The sequence below is a fragment of the Bombyx mandarina genome, chromosome 11 (assembly GCF_030267445.1).
Source record: "Bombyx mandarina strain Sakado chromosome 11, ASM3026744v2".
Lineage (NCBI taxonomy): Eukaryota > Metazoa > Arthropoda > Insecta > Lepidoptera > Bombycidae > Bombyx > Bombyx mandarina.
Window position 1 is genome coordinate 18,714,085 of NC_143218.1, and position 18,590 is coordinate 18,732,674.

Genomic DNA, 18,590 nt, shown 5'->3' on the forward strand with positions numbered 1-18,590 from the left:
TATCGACATACTTCATCAAACGAGCATTCATATCAAGGTTTGAAACTAGCAAAATTCACTCTTCAAAAGCCCATCGATTTTCGCACTGCATTATGCCTTTCAGTGTACTACGTAATTCAATTACTGCTACTACTCCTACTACATATTACTACGTCCACGGTTAGTAATAATAAATAAATACTTTTGACTCATTGCCAGTTGTGACTCGGATGACCTGCTGTAGAATGTGTTAGTAAGCAATATAAACGAAAAAAACTACGTTATCGTTCATAAGAATACCAATTGTCCATGTCGAGGGAAGCAGATATATCCAAGCGGTGGAAGTCGACGAATACATTGTACACAGTTAGTGTTGAGGATAAATTTTACAATTAGACGCTTTTATACGTATAAGCGACTTTTAAACCAAATATCACGAATATAATGGCAATTAAGCTATCATTGGCAATAAATAGGTATCTTGACAATTCTGTACACGGCTGAGCAGCTTGGAAAATTTCTAATATTTTTTAATGTTCGGGAGCTATAGATTTGTTTAAAACACTGTTATTGATATTAATGACGCATTTGCTTAACGTTTAACACGCAAAACGTAACACAGACTGAATATTTTATAAGCTAATATTATGTACGTCAAAGCGATAACTTAAATATGCAAGAACATGCAAGTATGTCAATACAATCGTATATCTAAATCAATTGAGATATGCGTGACGGAGCATCATTGAGAAATGGGTCGACGATTCGCTGTCATCGTAATCCCAATTGTTAAGACAAGGTCTGTATGAAATTTTTTGGAAAATTCACGCGTGTAGTCGCTAATTTGAAAGGTGTTCTATATGAATGAATCTTTGTGTTAAAATTTTACATATTTTTAATATTAACACTCAATACATGTAGGCGAAGTTTGTGAACAGTCTGCCAAGCCAAGCCAAGCCTGATAGCCAAGCCAAATAAGCCATATAATTTTCTTCTTTAAAGACTGTGAGGCTTTCGTAATGACAATAGAACAAAATCGTTCTGACTACGAAGCATCGTACATAGTCAAACACGACTACTCGGAACTGTACTTACCTTAGAAATAAGTGTAGTCTTTAACTTAAAACGGGAACTGTTAGGTAATAGTACATTGTGCACCAAGGGAGAAAAGTAGGACATTTCCTCCCGCGTGTAAAACTGGCAAACACGCGGGATGAGATGTCCTACTTTTTTCCCGCGGTGCACATACAATTTTTTTTCCTACCTGGCCGAAAGTTCGTGGAGTACAGAGGCGAAGCCCTGGCGGGGGGTAGGGGAGAGCGGAGCCCCCCCATACTCATAAAAAAACTATTTAACTGTTTTTTAATTTTTAAGTAAACAACTACTAATTGAATAAGAACTGTATGATGAACTCATCTTTTTTTAATACTTCACTATTAAATTTTATTGCCTTTTGTTTATTTCACTTTTACACTAAACACAATATTGCATATTACCCGAGCACAACAATGGCGGAGAATTTTAGGTGCGTGAGAGCAGACGTAGACCCTAACGCGCATGCGCACTTGTCAATGCTCAGGGAGGAAAAGTTACACTTTCTTCCCTGTACAGCGGGAGGAAAAGTTAGACTTTCTTCTTTGTACAGCGGGAGGAAAACCGAACTTTCGGCGTAGGTAGGAGAAAAAAAAAAGTATTTATATTGGAAACACTGCTGGTCTGTGCATCCGCCATTAAACAAGTCACACTGAGCTGAACTGAGCTCAGGTCTTTTTACTCTAAAATATATAGATCTACGACGCTACAACCCGGGCATCCTACGACTTCATATTCACTTCTCTAATTCGAACTCAAGAGCGGGAAAGCTGTAGATTCAAAGCAAATGATTTCACATTAATATCAAAAGATGTCCGTTGATTTGTGTTTTTTATGAATTCTAGAATCCGTAATTACGTTGCAGTGGTTTATGCATTGCAAGAAAATAAACAAATCTGAAAAACTGTAGTTTAGCTCTCAATTATTGAACTATATTTTTGTCGTGACGTTCTTAGTAGAGTCGGGCATTAAAGTGATTTTGACTAATGTTGTATGAATGAAATGTTCATTTGAATATTTACTAACAATCACGCCACGTTAACTAGTCCCGTGATAAGTTCGTAAAGAACTTGTGTTACAGGTACCAGATAACGGAAATAAATGTAAGATTTTTATAATACACGTACATATATTTAATATACATCCATAACCCTGGAAAAGACATTTATATTTATCATACAAATATCTTCCCTTGGCGGGATTCGAACCCGCGACCCCCTTGTGTAGTGACCATGTCACATACCACTACACCAGACGGCCGTTAATTCTTGTAATACTTTGTCATTATATAAATTGTCACGACTTTTGTTTTAAAGGAAATAGATCGTGTTGTTTAATGTTGTCATAGTTACAAATTAAGAATGTGATAGAATAATTTTAGTTCAGGAAGAACGTAGGAACCCCAAGATTTTAGTGATTCAGTCTTTTTTTTTTTTGTATTAATATGTTGTATGAAGTCGTCGTGGCCTAAAGGATAAAACGTCCGGTGCATTCTTGTTGAGCGATGCACCGGTGTTCGAATCTCAGGCGGGTACTAATTTTCGTAATGAAATACGTACTCAACAAATGTTCACTATTGACTTCCAAGGTGAAGATTTAACATCGTGTAATAAAAATCAAACCCGCAAAATTATAATTTGCGTAATTACTGGTGGTAGGACCTCTTGTGAGACCGCACGGGGAGGTACCACTGCCCCGCCTATTTCTGCCGTGAAGCAGTAATGCGTTTCGGTTTGAAGGGTGGGGCAGCTATTGTAACTACACTTGAGACCTTAGAACTTATATCTAAAGGTGGGTGCGCATTTACGTTGTAGATGTCTACGGGCTCCAGTAACCACTTAATACCAGGTAGGCTGTGAGCTCGTCCACCCATTTAAGCAATAAAATAAAAATAAAAAATATTTTGTTTGGTAAAACAAGTAAGCAACCTTGCTCGATGGAAATACCCACACACCAAATTAAGAACGTAAATAATTTTTGACAGTGTCGATTTGGTGACTTTTATGATGTTTATGATCAAACATCGTATAAAGGAAATCATACGATTTGCATACAAGAGAGGAAGCATCTTAAAAAGGATTCGATGAACTGTGTGAAAAGAGATGCGCAAGAAGGGTGTGAGTGCATAGATGACGTATGACAGGCATGAATGGAAAAAGAGGACATGCTGCGCCAACCCCACGTAGTCCGATAAAGACAAAAGAAGAAAACCAACCATCGATTTGGTCCAAAATCATCTGAATATGACAAAGGGATCAAAGGCCTACAAACAAAATATCTCGGTGTCAGTTTTAAATCAATTCGACCTGAACATATAAACATACGTCCAGTCATGACGTATGCAAGTGTAGTGTTCGCTCACGCGGCCCGCACTAACTTGAAACCCCTTCAAATCGTTCAATCCCGTTTTTTAAGAATAGCTGTCGGAGCATCGTGATACGTAAAGAAAGTGGATCTCCACGACGTCATGGACCTCGAGTCCATCAGTAAGTATTTACAGTCGGCATCAGTGCGTCATTGCGAAAAAGCGGAACGACACGAGAAATCTCTCGTCGTGGCTGCCGGTAACTACATACCCGATCCTGCGGACCCAATGGTAAACAGTCGACGTCGCCCTAAACACGTCATTTCGGATCCTCCCGATCTATTAACGGTGCTTTTAGGTACCTCAAGCACCGGTCACCGTTCTCGTCGAGCCCGTCATTTGCGACGAAGGGTTCGGCGGGTAAATTAACCCACAGATACAGCCCACTGAGTTTCGCCAGATCTTCGTGTTTACGATCTGGTGGTAGATTCTGCGAAGCACTGCTCTTGCTAGGACTAGTGTTAGTAATGTCCTCAGGTTAGAGCCCCGTGAGCTCACCTACTCGTTATGCGAATCTAGCATAATCCCTCGAGGTTACTAGAAGGTAGGATTTTTTTTTTAACATCAATTAGGTACATACAATCTAGAATAACACCACTCTATCGCTTCCTGTGGATATTGTAAAGCCGAACAATCACAGGGTAGAAGCATTCTTTGTGTTCTATGCTTTTCAACTTTGCATTATTACAGGTGGTAGAATGTATCATTTAAATAATAACATTCTACCTATTTCTACTCCGAAGCAAACATGTATTCCAGATTGGGTGAAGCGGCTGTAGAACTTAATTCAAAATCATGCTCGTTCGAATGTTTAAAAGGCACGCGCATAAGTCATGGAAATAAAACATTAAAATATAACAATGATTAATGCTCATAATAACTATTTAAATAAAAACATACATTCACGTTAAATATAGTTTAGGTCATCGTAGTCTAACAGCTGCTCTTATTCACCTGAGTCACACCTACATGGCGAGCCGGTTGCATGAATCAATTCAAAACGTTTTACGTGTGAAATTCATTCGTGATATGCGATTATGATCATGATAATAATATATAATATGCTGAATTAAAATATATATTTATGAAGAAACGTTTTTTTTAAACCTTAATTATTAGTATGATTTAATTTGACCCCGTTCGAGGTCAAGACCGAGACACGCCGTTTACGTTCCGGTAGCGGTTAAGACAATCACATTTTAAGTTCACGCCATAGAGTTACTATACTTATTAACTCCATGGTTCACGCAGGTACGTTTTACGAAGGTGCTTTTACTTAAGTTTTTGTTTAATGGAGTGAGGAGTCAGGGGTGATTAAAGTGTTTTTACCATTATGGAAAAAAATTGTAAAGTGTTAATAAGGACATAACTGACGGTAAAACAAATATTTAAGTTTGATTCAATGATATAAAAAAAAATTAAGAGAGACTACCGTGTAATCTAATCGCATGTCAAAGTTCATGAAAATTTGGAAGTAGCCGTGATCATAAAAGTTAATTAAAATTGTCAACGGGTTCATGTCGATGGTGAATGTTTATGATGCGTGTTATGAGTGAGTTCTCGGTCTGTGCTGCGGTTGTCAGCGGCGCAGCACGGCAGCGCAGCGTGGTCCGGCGCCCGCCATTGGCCGCGTGCACGTGGCCTGATCTCGCACCATGGCAACGCGAAGCGCCCCTCACCACCGCACCGCAAATGAACATCGCGCGACTCTCCTTCCTCACTCACATTTCGCAGTCCTAGACGCGTCGCGCAGTAGTTGTGTCGCGTCGCGAATCTAACTGGAAATTAATCGCGCGTCGATCGATATTCGACTGTCGACACCGGTATTGCGTCCGTTTTCCCATAGAATCCTAGTCGTTGAATTTGTGAGGTTTCACGGTAAAAGTTTTTATTGGAACCTTGAAGTCAGTCAAGTACCGGAGATCCTTGGGATAATTCGGGACTCGTCGGATCGGTTCAAAATTACTGGGATTTGTGCATCGTTTTCTCATTAGTAAGTTTCCATCAAAACTTTAATGAATCAAAGTATTGGTTTTTTACATTGATAATATCGATTTTTTTAAACACTACACCATGAGGTGATTTGATACCTTTTGTCCAAAATTAATTTTCATTAGTTAAAAAGTACTAAAATGTTTAAATATTAACAATTAGATGTAGATGAATTGAGTTTTTGTAAGCAGCGCACATTCGTACAAATTATTAATTTTTATACATTTTCAAAAAAGTGAATGATATGATATGCTGTATGCAACGAAAGGTTACCAAGACATAAATGTTTTGCGGATTTAACGGCAACTTGAAGAACCGCAACGGAAATCTAAACAAAATTTTGCAGAATATTTACATATGCCGTTAAATTTAACCTTTTTAAATTATGTTAATAAATATGATTAATGTCATTATGAAATGAAGAAAATTGCCTTACTGGTCACAGGAACAGAAAATACAGGCTTTTGCGGAAAACATTTTATGGGCGACGATTAGAATTTTACCAAATTTTTTGACACTTCAGTTATGTGAACCACCCTTTATTTTTTTAACACTTTAGTCATGTAAACCTCTCTTTATTATTGATTTTTATTCATAAAACGTCAAATAGATAATTATGAACTTTGATTCATCATACTTTTAAATGAATTATCACATATTATCGATAATGACGTAACACGACAAGTGCTAACTATTAAATAAGCTAAGTTTAATGCAAACATGACAAAATTAAACATTAGCAAAAAAACTATTATGTCCTGTTACGTATGTTTATGCTGACATAATATGAAAAACTTAAAGTAATTATAATTTTAGATATCAAAATATGCTCATTCGTGTAAAAAATATTCTTATTGGTTTAATGATAAATGACTATATATAATATTTTTTCCTATAGATTTATTGAACAGCTATGTAAATGTTAGGGTTACTATATAGTACGTCATACTATATGATGTAAATAGTCGAATTTCTTAGGTTAAAAAAATTCTTATACGAAATTTAAAATTAAAATTAATTAGAATTCCTTTTAGTGGACTTTACTTACTCGGACATTACTAAAGCTTTTTTTTTTGTTAAATAGCAACATTTTCTACGCACCTAACTTTCTTCGAAGCTTATTAAGTACTTTGTGTTCGTAGTAAAATTTGCTACGTGTAAGTTACGTGCGTGTGCATCTAACGTAGCGCCCTATTCGTCTATGCTACGACGTAGTACATACGTGATATAATTACGCATTTCTATGCAAAAAACAATAAGTAGGGATTGTACCTATGATTTAATATTATGGCAATTTAGAGTCGTGCGTCATGACTTGGGTAGACTAAAAAGCATGTGAGGATAAATATTGTGTTAAAAATTATATTTACTTTAATTCAATAATTACGTTAAATGTGTTCAATTTATATTTAGTTAAATTCAATAATTACGTTAAAATGTTTTTTATTCCCGTTCCGCCTGGTGTTAAATGATGATTGGAGTCCATCATAACGTGTTGGCACTCCTTTTGAGCTATAAGGTCCAAGATTGAATTGAACAGCCCACCTCTCATTGTTCAAGTTTATCACTAAAAACTAAGCAATTATTTCAGCACGGGTCAATAAAAATGTAACACAAACATTAATACAACACAATCATTAAAGTCGTCGTGGCTTAAAGGATAAGACGTCCAGTGCATTCGTATTTAGCGCTGCACCAGTGTTCGAATCCCGCAGGCCAGTACCAATTTTTCTAATGAAATATGTACTTAACAATTTTTCACGATTGACTTCTGCGGTGAAGGAATGACATCATGTAGTAAAAATCGTGTGGTGTATGTAAATAGTACTGGTGGTAGAACGTCTTATGAGTCCGCGCGGGTAGGTAGGTACTACCATCTTGCCTATTTTTGCGTGAAGCAGTAATGCGTTTCGGTTTGAAGGGTTGGGTAGCCGTTGTAATTATACTGAGACCTAATAGCCCAAGAGCCCGTGGGCTCTACCTGTATGTATTTGACCAGACCTGAATTTTCGTACATTAAGACCCCTATACCTACCATGCATGAGGTGGGGACTCACTAAGCTCAAAGTGGTCGACGCGCCGAGCGCTCAGGTAGGACAGGTACCGATTTTGACGGATTTTAAATCCATTTGACCACGTCTGCCGTTTTGAAATTTTGAAAATATATGATTATTATTATCGGAAAATAAGAATGGCAGACCATTATCGCGCATTTTACTTTGTGGCAGACCACTTTGAAAATGCTAAAAAAATAAAATTTTGAAAGTAATTGACCAGATCTGCCATTGATATATAATATGTTGTTTATTATAGTCTTAAAAACTTATATTGATCACGGCAGACCTCTACGTTGCGTACACACATCAACATATAATAAAATCTTAGCTACTCCCGGCCAGATGTATATTATGTTTTCCGTTCACTGTTTTAGAGGAATAAATTTTTTTTTTTTTTTTTTAATGATTGAAGGATTACTGGTGGCCCGGAGGCCTTTCCAGTTTCACCAGGACAGGTGGGCGAGCAAAGGCTCAGCCAGGAGGGGTGGGATTTGCTAACAGCTACCCGAGCGCCTCCGAAGGAGACCTAACAACTCAAGAGTAGCTGCTTCGCGAATGAATCTACTACCGGATCGGAATCGCGACCCGCTGAGAAGATCCGGCGAGAAACTCAGCGAGCTGATTCATGGGTTAGGTTGCAAGGCGAACTCTTTGTCGAGTTCGACGAGTACGGTTACCGAGGTCCCTAAGCCTGCTCCTAGAGCTGAAGGCGTCTAGTGCAAACGTTATTGGATCTGAGGGATCCGTAAGGACGTGTCTAGGGCGTCGACGGTGACTGGCTCCTGCATGATCAGGATTCGGGGAGTAGTCAGCGGCGGCTACGATAAGGCGATTATCATGACGCATAGCCTTATCGAAGTACCGTTCCGACGCTGACTTCATGTATTTCTGGATAGATTCGAGGCCCAGGTCGTCGTGTAGGTCAACGTTCCTCACGAACCACGGAGCTCCGACGGCTAACCTGCAAAAGCGGGATTGTAGAGATTGAAGGGTGTCTATGTGTGTGCGGGCCGCGTGAGCGAACACCACACTCGCGTAAGTCATGACGGGCCTTATGCAAGTTTTGTAAAGTGTCACCTTGTTCCGAAGGGACATTTTACTCCGCTTACAGATCATGGGGTAGAGTCTACCGAGAATAAACGCGGCACGGTCACGGACTGATTTTATATGCGGGCGGAATGTCATCGATGCATCCAGGGTAACGCCCAGGTACTTGACCTTCCTGGCCCAGGGTATGGATTGACTAAAGAGAGTAATCGGGGGTGTGAGATTCCTCCTCCTAATACGGGAGGAAATCCGTGTGGAGCTTCCCCTCTGAAATAGCACCGCAGTACTTTTCGCTGGGTTGATGTCTATGCGCCATTTTCGGAACCACTGTCCTAGGGCTAGGGCTGCGCTCTGAAGCTTCTTCGCGATTAGGGACTTGTTTCTACTGGAATAGTAAACAGTCGTGTCGTCGGCGAATAAAGCTAAATGGGCCGGCGGCGACCGGGGAATATCGTTAACGAATAAGCTAAATAGGAGGGGTGAGAGGACAGAGCCTTGCGGGACTCCAGCTGTGAGATGTCATGGGGAGGAGCGGGTTCCCTCGACTCGATATCGAAAAGAGCGGTTCGACAAGAAGTCCCGTATGATGAGCACGAGACTATCCGGCACGCCCATGTTGAATAGTTTGAAAATCAAACCGTTGTGCCAGACTTTGTCGAACGCTTTTGCGACGTCGAAGAAGAGAGCTCCCGTGTATAACGGTTTTGGTCGATTAAGCCCCACAAGAATGTGCTCCGTGAGGCGGTGCACCTGTTGAACGCATGAGTGATTTGTACGGAATCCGAATTGTTCATCGATGAGAATGCCCTTGGATGAGACGAAGTCTCTGAGGCGTTTGTAGAGCAGACGCTCATACAGTTTGCCTAAAGACATGAGGAGGCTAATCGGGCGGTAGCTCGTCGGATGATTTTTTGGTTTACCGGGTTTATGTATGCCGATAACGTCCGCTTCTTTCCACACCGCGGGAAATATACAGTTCGCCATAGCGGCATTGAAAATAAATGCCAACATCACGATGAGTTGGACGGGTAGAAGTTTAATAACGCGGTTGGATATACCGTCGGAACCGGGAGCCTTGCGAGGACGTAGGTCTTTGATCAAGTCTTTAACTTCCATCGGGGTGACGGGTGGTAACGCGTCCGAGGGTGGCAAGGAGACTCTGCGTTCTACCTCACTGTCTACTAATTCTACATGAACAGGGTCCACGGATTGAGTGCTGGGCGTGCACTGGGTTTGCAATGTATCGGCCAGCAGCTCTGCTTTTTCATCATCATCGAACGCCGCGAGTCGGCCTGAGGAGCCTACGAGGGGGGGCATAGTTACTACCGTATCCGATTTGAGAGTACGAGCTAAGCGGTAGTAAGACCTTTGAGAGGGCGCGAGTCTTTCTAAGAAATCAGACCATCTGGCATCTCGGACTTCGGCGATGCGAGACTTTACGTCGCGTTGTAGGGCACGCATTCGAATTCGATTTTCCGCGGTAGGATACCTGTCGTAGGCGCGTATCGAGGCGTTCTTAGCTCTAAGGAGTTCCCTAATATCGTCGGACAATTTGAAGCGGTGAAGGAAGTCCTCCGCTACAACTTGTTTCGATGACCTATCTAATGTCGAGGTGATGTGTGACGTTAAGATGTCTATGGCTTCAGCGGTATCCTGAGGAGACGGGGTAGAGTCCGGGCTAAACGGGAGCGATGGTGGATCAGATTCAGCCAGGCTGATGCCCAGCGTGTGCCAATCCACCACAGTCCTCGTGACGGGAACGGAATCGGGAGCGCGGCCGAGCTTCATAACGACGGGACGGTGGTCTGAATCTAACTCTGAAACTACTTCGATCGAGTGTAAGCGCAGAGTTACGTTTTTTAATAACGCTATGTCGAGTATATCCGGGCGATGCGCGATATTTAGCGGGTAGTGAGTCGGAGTTAGCGGAGCGACGATATCGAAGGCGAGATCATCGACTAACGCGTCAAGCCGCCTGCCATTCGGGGTTGTAGTGTGTGAGTTCCACCTGATGTGTTTACAATTTAGGTCGCCCGCCAGAATGACAGAGCTCCCCATGCCGAGCAGCGCCTCGATATCACTGCTTAGAACGATCTTATCCGGTGGAAGATAAACGGACGCGATAACGATCGGCGCGTGTCCCGTCAGTGAGATTCGGCACACTGATGCTTCGATATTAGCGAGCGCGGGAGGATCGAGCGGAACGCAATGCAGGGCTCTTCTATAGTAAATGACGGTACCACCACCACGAGCAGAGAGCCTGTCGTTCCTGACCATGTTATAGTTCGCGATTTTAGGGTCACGGCGCGCGGGCTTAAGTAGGGTCTCCTGCACTAAAAAGATATCAATTTGATGGTCACGCAAAAAGTCAGAAACCTGATCACGTTGATTTGCGAGACCGTAAGCGTTAAAAAATCCTATCGTTACGGATAGGGGCTTTATTCTACTTATATACGCCATTGATTACCGGCGGAGTGAGGGGAGGACGTACGTAATGACGCGTATACGTCGGCGTATTCTTGCACAACGGCGATAAAGTGTTGTGCAGTGGAGGCAGCGCGAATGGCGTCGCCCAAAGCGTTAACGCGCTCAAAGTTGATCGACTGAAAGAAGTCGATCGCTAAAGCGAGATTGTCGGACGCGGTCGGAGGGCAAGTCGCGGGAGAGGGACGAGTCGCGGGGGCGGGACGAATTGCGGAGGAGGGAGTTGTAGCCGTGTTCGTGTACGACAGCGGTTTCGCCCAGGCCGAGACACTGGGCACCGGCGCCGGAACGAACGCTGGCTTAGCCTGCGACACAGAGGGTGCCGAGGCTTTGATGTCTGGGCCGGAAGCTCGGAGGCGGTTTTGGCGGGCGACGCGTCGATTTATTTTAGGGGCTCGGGGGCATCCGCGGTAATTTGCGGGGTGACCCTGTGTTTGACACAGGACGCAGCTAGGCGGTTCCGTCGCGGTTTTTTGATCGCGAGTGCATAGGGCCGTGGCGTGATCGCCTAAGCACTTGACGCATCGGGGGCGCGTGTGACAGTTACGGGAAGAATGCCCGTATAATTGGCAGTTATGGCACTGGCTAGGTGTGCCTTTCTTGTGTGGGGTTTCGACTGCGATTCCGGAAAGGCTACAGACCGTTCGGATGTTGAATATTTGCTTACCCTCGGGGGTAGGCTGGAGGGCGACGAGAACCATATTATATGGCTCCCTTCCGCGGCCTGTATGCATGCGGTGTACGGAGTTAACCGGTAGGCCTTGTTCGAGAAGGTCGGCCTTAACGAGCTCGGCATCCAACTCTTTAGGGATGCCACGTATAACGGCACGGAGTTCGCGCTCCTCCTGGAGCGTATACGTGTGGAAACTTATACGCTCCTTACGGAGGTAAGAAGAGAGGGCCCTATGGTCGTCGGGTGTTCGAACCTTAATTTGAATGCCGTTCGCGAGGTTACGGGCATTCGTGAAATTGATATTTTTGGCCTTAAGGGCTAGAGAAACTCGTTCCCAATCTGCCTTCTCTTGAAGGATTACCGGGGGAGGGGTCTGGGTTTTATTTTGTGCCACCGGACGCGGCGACGGAGTGGCACGGGCTGGAGGCGCAACGGGAGTCTGAGGGCGGGGCCGCGACGCGTTCGCGGCTTTGCTAATTTTAGCGGCCGCGGGAGCTCGAGACTCCGCGGCACGCTTCTTACCCTTTTGCACCAGGGTGAATCCATCCGTCGATGAGGCGGGGGCGAGGTCGACCTCCATCTCCGAGTCAGAGTCGGAGGACGAGGAGGCGGGCGCAGGTGACCTACGAGTAGGTGTTTTGGAGGGTGCGACGGAGGCCGCGGATGATCGCGCTGCTGGAACGGTGACCACGGCGGACGACGCAGCAGTTTTACTCGCCAGTATAGGCGACGCGGGAACGGTAGGCACGACGGAGGCTGCGGTGCTCGATGCAGAAGCTTTGCACGCAGGTACAGGCGACGCAGGAGCAGCGAGCTCGGCGGAGTCCACGAGAGGGCTCGCGGTGTGATCGGCCTTGAAGGCCTGAAACTCTGAAGTGAGCTTTGGGTAGCGAAGCCGGAGAAATTCCGCAAATACAGCGTCCATGATGGCTACGTGCCCAGGTGGGGCTACCCTGGGTCTTAGAAAACACTCGCCTTGCGGCGAGGCCCCAACTTCTCGGACCTGAGCGGTTCTATTGAACACAGGTGGCGATGCGGCACGATTACTACAGGACAAAGAAAAAAACACAACAAAACGGAAATAACAAAAAGAAACAAAACAATTAAACACTTCCAGGAAGACAGTTTGTCGGCAGATGTACCACGAACACAGAAATAACAAAAGGAAACAAAACAATTAAAAACTTCCAGAAAAAAACACTTGGTCGGCAGATGTACCACGAACACAGGCCGCGCGAACAATGGCCGGGCTAACAAAAGCCGGGCGAACAAAGGCCGGGCAATCGAGTGGTCGATGAGCACGTCCGCACGTGACGGGTGCCTCTATCGGAATGAGAGGAATATAATTTACTTGCGATTTACTTTAGCAATGTATTTACCGAAATTATTTTTTTTTTATATTATATATACTAAACTTCATTAGTTAGACAATAAAGAAGTGTATTTTTTATGGAATAATTATAAATAATACGGTATAATGCTGATCAAAAAATAATTCAATTCCTCATTTTTTTCATTCAACATTTAACTTGCCAGCTATACAATGCCAAAAAATCTAGTGATGTAGATGATGGAAGGTTCCAGCTATTCGTTAGCAACTATAAAGATTCAGACATCAATAAAAATTATAGAAAAAAAATTCAAAATTTTGAGGCAAGCTCAATACCACCGCGTAAGAGTGAGCTTTATCAACAACTTTTGAGGGCCCACTATATTTCTTCTATTTGGAGAAATGCTTACAAAAAGCAACCCACAACTTTAGACCCATTGGAGTATGGTTGGATTGAGCAGGACAACATATATGCCTTCAAAGGGTTCGAAGGTGACCAACTTCCATATTTTGTGAGTGACTTAATCACCAATTTTCCTGGTAAGTGGATAACAATTCTTTCTCGAACATGTTCAGATGAATTTACGTTCATTTTACAATTTAAGTTTTATTTTTGCAGTATTCGATTCAATGGTGATGAAGACGAGTCGCCTAACGATAAAGATGACTCCGATGATGATGATGATGAATGAAGATTGATATATATATATATGTAATGCATGCATGATATATTTTTTTAACTGATTTAACACTTTTAAATTTTGTCTTGACGAAATAAAAATGAAGAATTGAATTATTTTTTGATCAGCATTATACCGTATTATTTATAATTATTCCATAAAAAATTCACTTCTTTATTGTCTAATTAATGAAGTTTAGTATATAGAATATAAAAAAAAATTAATTTCGGTAAATACATCGCTAAAGTAAATCGCAAGTAAATTATATTCCTCTAAAACAGTGAACGGAAAACATAATATACATCTGGCCGGGTAGTAGCTAAGATTTTATTATATGTTGATGTGTGTACGCAATGTAGAGGTCTGCCGTGATCAATATAAGTTTTTAAGACTATAATAAACAACATATTATTATATCAATGGCAGATCTGGTCAATTAGTTTCAAAATTTTATTTTTTTAGCATTTTCAAAGTGGTCTGCCACGAAGTAAAATGCGCGATAATGGTCTGCCATTCTTATTTTCCGATAATAATAATCATATATTTTCAAAATTTCAAAACGGCAGATGTGGTCAAATGGATTTAAAATCCGTCAAAATCGGTACCTGTCCTACCTGATCGCTCGGCGCGTCGACCACTTTAAGCTTAGTGAGTCCCCACCTCATGCATGGTAGGTATAGGGGTCTCAATGTACGAAAATTCAGGTCTGGTCAAATACATACAGGTAGAGCCCACGGGCTCTTGGGCTATAAGAACTCCTATCTCAAGGTGGCTGGAGGCATTTACGTTGTAGATGTTTGAGCTCCGGTAACCACTTAACAACAGGTGGGCTGTGAGCTCGTCCACCCATATACGCAATAAAAAAAAAAAGAAGGTGGATGAGGTCGTGACCGCATACCCTGTTCTTTGATCGATATACCGTTGTCAGAAGATAATATGTCATACATATTTACAACCGATAAATTACATTTATTAGCCATAACGTTATTATTTACACAAAGACATTATTTATTTATATGTACATACTAGCGACCCGCCCTCGCTTCGCTTCGGAAACATTAAATTTTATTATTGATAGTTGAGTCCCGCGATGTTACCCGCGGTTATTGTCGTACCGCGAGTGACGCCGCGAGGCGAAGCTAGTCTAAAAAAGAGCCTAAGTTACTTCTTATATCATCAGCTACCTATCAGTGTAAGTCTCGTCAAAATCGGTCTAGCCGTTCCAGAGATTAGCCGGAACAAACAGACAGACAGACAAACAGACAGACAGACAAACAGACAGATAGACAGACAAAAAAAATGGTATGTGTATTGTGATATACCTATACATCTGGTGGTAGGACCTCTTGTGAGTCCGCGCGGGTAGGTACCACCACCCTGCCTATTTCTGCCGTGAAGCAGTAATGCGTTTCGGTTTGAAGGGTGGGGCAGCCGTTGTAACTATACTTGAGACCTTAGAACTTATATCTCAAAAGTGGGTGGCGCATTTACGTTGTGGATGTCTATGGGCCACTAACCACTTAACAACAGGTGGGCTGTGAGCTCGTCCACCCATATAAGCAATAAAAAAAAAAAAAAACTTACGCATTTTGTAAAAAGTGGTTATTTTATTATTACAAACAGACACTCCAATTTTATTTATTTGTATACATATAAGCCACAAGTTTGGCGATGCGTTACGATGTCATATAAGGCGATAAAGGCAAATTAGTTTTAATACTCTAGCAACTTATCATGACGCGATCTCATGACAAGATAATAAACATTGAATGACACTGATGTAACATAAGCTTTTAGTTTCAACATAGTATTATTTATAGTGTTAAAGCATTGTATGTATTTGTTTTTAACTATCGCATTATATACATGTACGCCAAGGATTGTAATTTTGTTTTATTACAAGGATATATCAAATGTAAAAATTGTGTTACTATTTGTTTTTTTTATTACGCTTGATTTTTTTTCCTAACTGTGCTGATAGCCTTGATATGCTATTTCAGCTTCTTCTTGACGTGTAGGTGAGCTCACGGGGCTCAAACCGGGAGTCTTGCTAATACTGACCCTAGCAAGAGCAGTGTTTCGCAGAATCTACCACCGGCTCAGAAACGCGACCCACTGAGAAGATCGGGCGAGAAACTCAGTGGGCCGTCTCTATGGGTTAATTCACTCCTCGAGCCCTTCGTCGCAAGCGACGGGTTCGACGAGGACGGTGACCGGTGCTTGTGGTACTTAAAAGCACCGTTAATGGATCGGGAGGATCCGTAATGACATGTTTAGGGCGACGTCGACATACGCTTGATTTTAACCTGTATTAACTGCAAGATACGTTGTGTAGTAGTGTGACATGGTTCAGCTTCGCTGTGACCACAACTGAATATGAAAGAAACTCTTTTGTTGAGACTATGGCGCGTCGATCTTCTTATATTGATTAGCTATTTGAGCGCGAACCGTCGATAGATCGATCCTTTATGAATAAGTATAAAGTGCGGAGCAAACATAACACGAGGCGCAACAAGTACCCTTTTTAGACGAATTCGACATATTTTTTGAAGTCTCCTTTTTTATTTTTTATAAGGGAAGGATTATTGGTGGCCCGGAGTCCTTTCCAGATCTTAAATTGAGAGCTATATCTATTATTTTCTTCGATATTCGCGTCCTATAGACACAACTAAAATTACTTTCAAGATTTTATCTTGCGTTTATCGATTACATTTTAATATTTCCGATGGTCACGAACGACATTACAGCGAAGACGACGGCATCTGATTGAAAGATAAAATATTATATAAAAAAAACGCGCAATGAAACTGAGATTAGCCTAAATTTTAACAAAAACTTTTAACGAGTGACCGAAGAGAAACACAAAACTATATTTTTTCATCTGCACCTATGTACATATACATATATTATGTATGTATGTATGCAGTTTTATGTGAACTGCTTGGAGATAGTGTAAACACAAAATGATGCAATTCTTGTCATTTTGGCTCATCAAACCGGTATTTATTATTCGGTTAATTTTTAATTAATCTGCTGTTTTATTCCAATGAAGAAAACAAATGAAATACATAAACATATAAACAACGGATTGCCGTTTTAGGAGCAAACAGTTCACCTGATGGCGACTCAGCAGTGTCAAGTGCATCGTTGGCCAATTTGTTCCTAATAAATAAATTTGATCTGATTACTGGTGGTAGGACATCTTGTGAGTCCTTGTCCTACTTGTGGTTCCGGGGGGCAAGGTACCACCACTCTGCCTATTTCTGCCGTGAAGCGGTAATGCGTTTCGGTTTTGAAGGGTGGGGCAGCCGTTGTAACTATACTTGAGACCTTTTAGAACTTATGTCTCAAGGTGGGTTGCGCATTTACGCCGTAGATGTCTATGGGCTCCAGTAACCACTTAATATCAGGTGAACTGTGAGCTCGTCCACCCATCTAAGCAATAAAAAATAAAAATAAACTTAATCACCCTAGATTCAAACTACGTTCGGAAATCTTAAAGATCTAACCTACAGAATGTAATCAAAACAACACTCAAATTATGTACATATATGACGATATGATATAATATAAATGACGGCGCCAGGGATGGCGGAGCGGCAGTTCCGTCATCATTCGTATTCGGCGGAACTCAGTTCATTGCAGTAAAAGTTAATAAAACCTTTTGAATAATAATTACCTATTGAAACTCAATAAACAGTTTTCGGACGGACAGGGTGAACTGAAAGTTTCGTTCTGACTGGGTCGACTCTTTTTTTTCCCTCTTACCTATGCTGATAGCTTTAAGAGGCTATTTCAGCTTTACTCTAGCGTGTAGGTGAGCTCACGGGGCTCAAACCGGAGGTGTTGCTAACACTAGCCCTAACAAGAGCAGTGATCGGAAACGTGGCCCGGCTAGAAACTCAGTGGGCTGTGTCTATGGCTTAACCGACTCTGTCGACATTCCGCCTTTTCATACTCTGGTGTTATGACGTCTACCCTACATTTTTTGGATATTAATCAAAACATAATTTTATCATTTAAATAACTACTAGATGATGATGTTTTTTTTTGATAACGCCATCTTGTTGTGTCTTTAAAGCGGTTAGCTGCCCTCAATTAAGAAAAATAGTATTATTATTCGCCAATAGATGTCGGGAAGAGTTGATTATTGAAAACATGAATAAAACAACATTTTCTGAAAATAAATCGAAGCTAGATCGATTTATCGCCCCCGAAATCCCCTGTATACTAAATTTTATGAAAATCGTTGGAGCCGTTTCCGAGATTCAGATTATATACATATATACAAGAATTGCTCGTTTAAAGGTATAAGATCAAAATAATGTCCTAATATTACTCAAGTCGTTTTCCACGACACATATATTTGAAAGTCTCCACCCAGTTTAAAGTTAAGCGACGTTATATTTATTGCGTTTAATGAACGTTGAATCGCAATTCGTGTCGAGGAGTACGTTTATTGAAGCACAAAGGACCTCTATTCAACTCTATTGTGCTGGTACATTCGTCGCCGCTCGGATCAACGCACCCTTCCGTTCAATACAGCGTTCTCAGAAGTTGGACTGACGATTTTTTTTTTTTTTTTTTTTTTTTTTTTTATTGCTTAGATGGGTGGACGAGCTCACAGCCCACCTGGTGTTAAGTGGTTACTGGAGCCCATAGACATCCACAACGTAAATGCGCCACCCACCTTGAGATACAAGTTCTAAGGTCTCAAGTATAGTTACAACGGCTGCCCCACCCTTCAAACCGAAACGCATTACTGCTTCACGGCAGAAATAGGCAGGGCGGTGGTACCCACCCGCGCGGACTCACAAGAGGTCCTACCACCAGTATAAATTTATTAATATATTTCTGTTAACGGTATCTAAACTAATCTTATAAAGCTGTT

General features: G+C 41.8%; 1 protein-coding gene across 2 annotated transcripts in view; it reads left to right on the forward strand.

Annotated features, from left to right (window-relative positions):
- Positions 1 to 5,150: 5,150 nt before the first annotated feature.
- The window catches only part of FASN1 (Fatty acid synthase 1), a 60,551-nt gene continuing 47,111 nt past the window's right edge, over positions 5,151 to 18,590 (forward strand). For both annotated transcript variants that reach the window (XM_028174757.2, XM_028174756.2), the window contains exon 1: positions 5,151 to 5,429. The gene's annotated coding sequence lies outside the window, so the exon portion shown is untranslated. The remainder of the gene's footprint in view (positions 5,430 to 18,590) is intronic.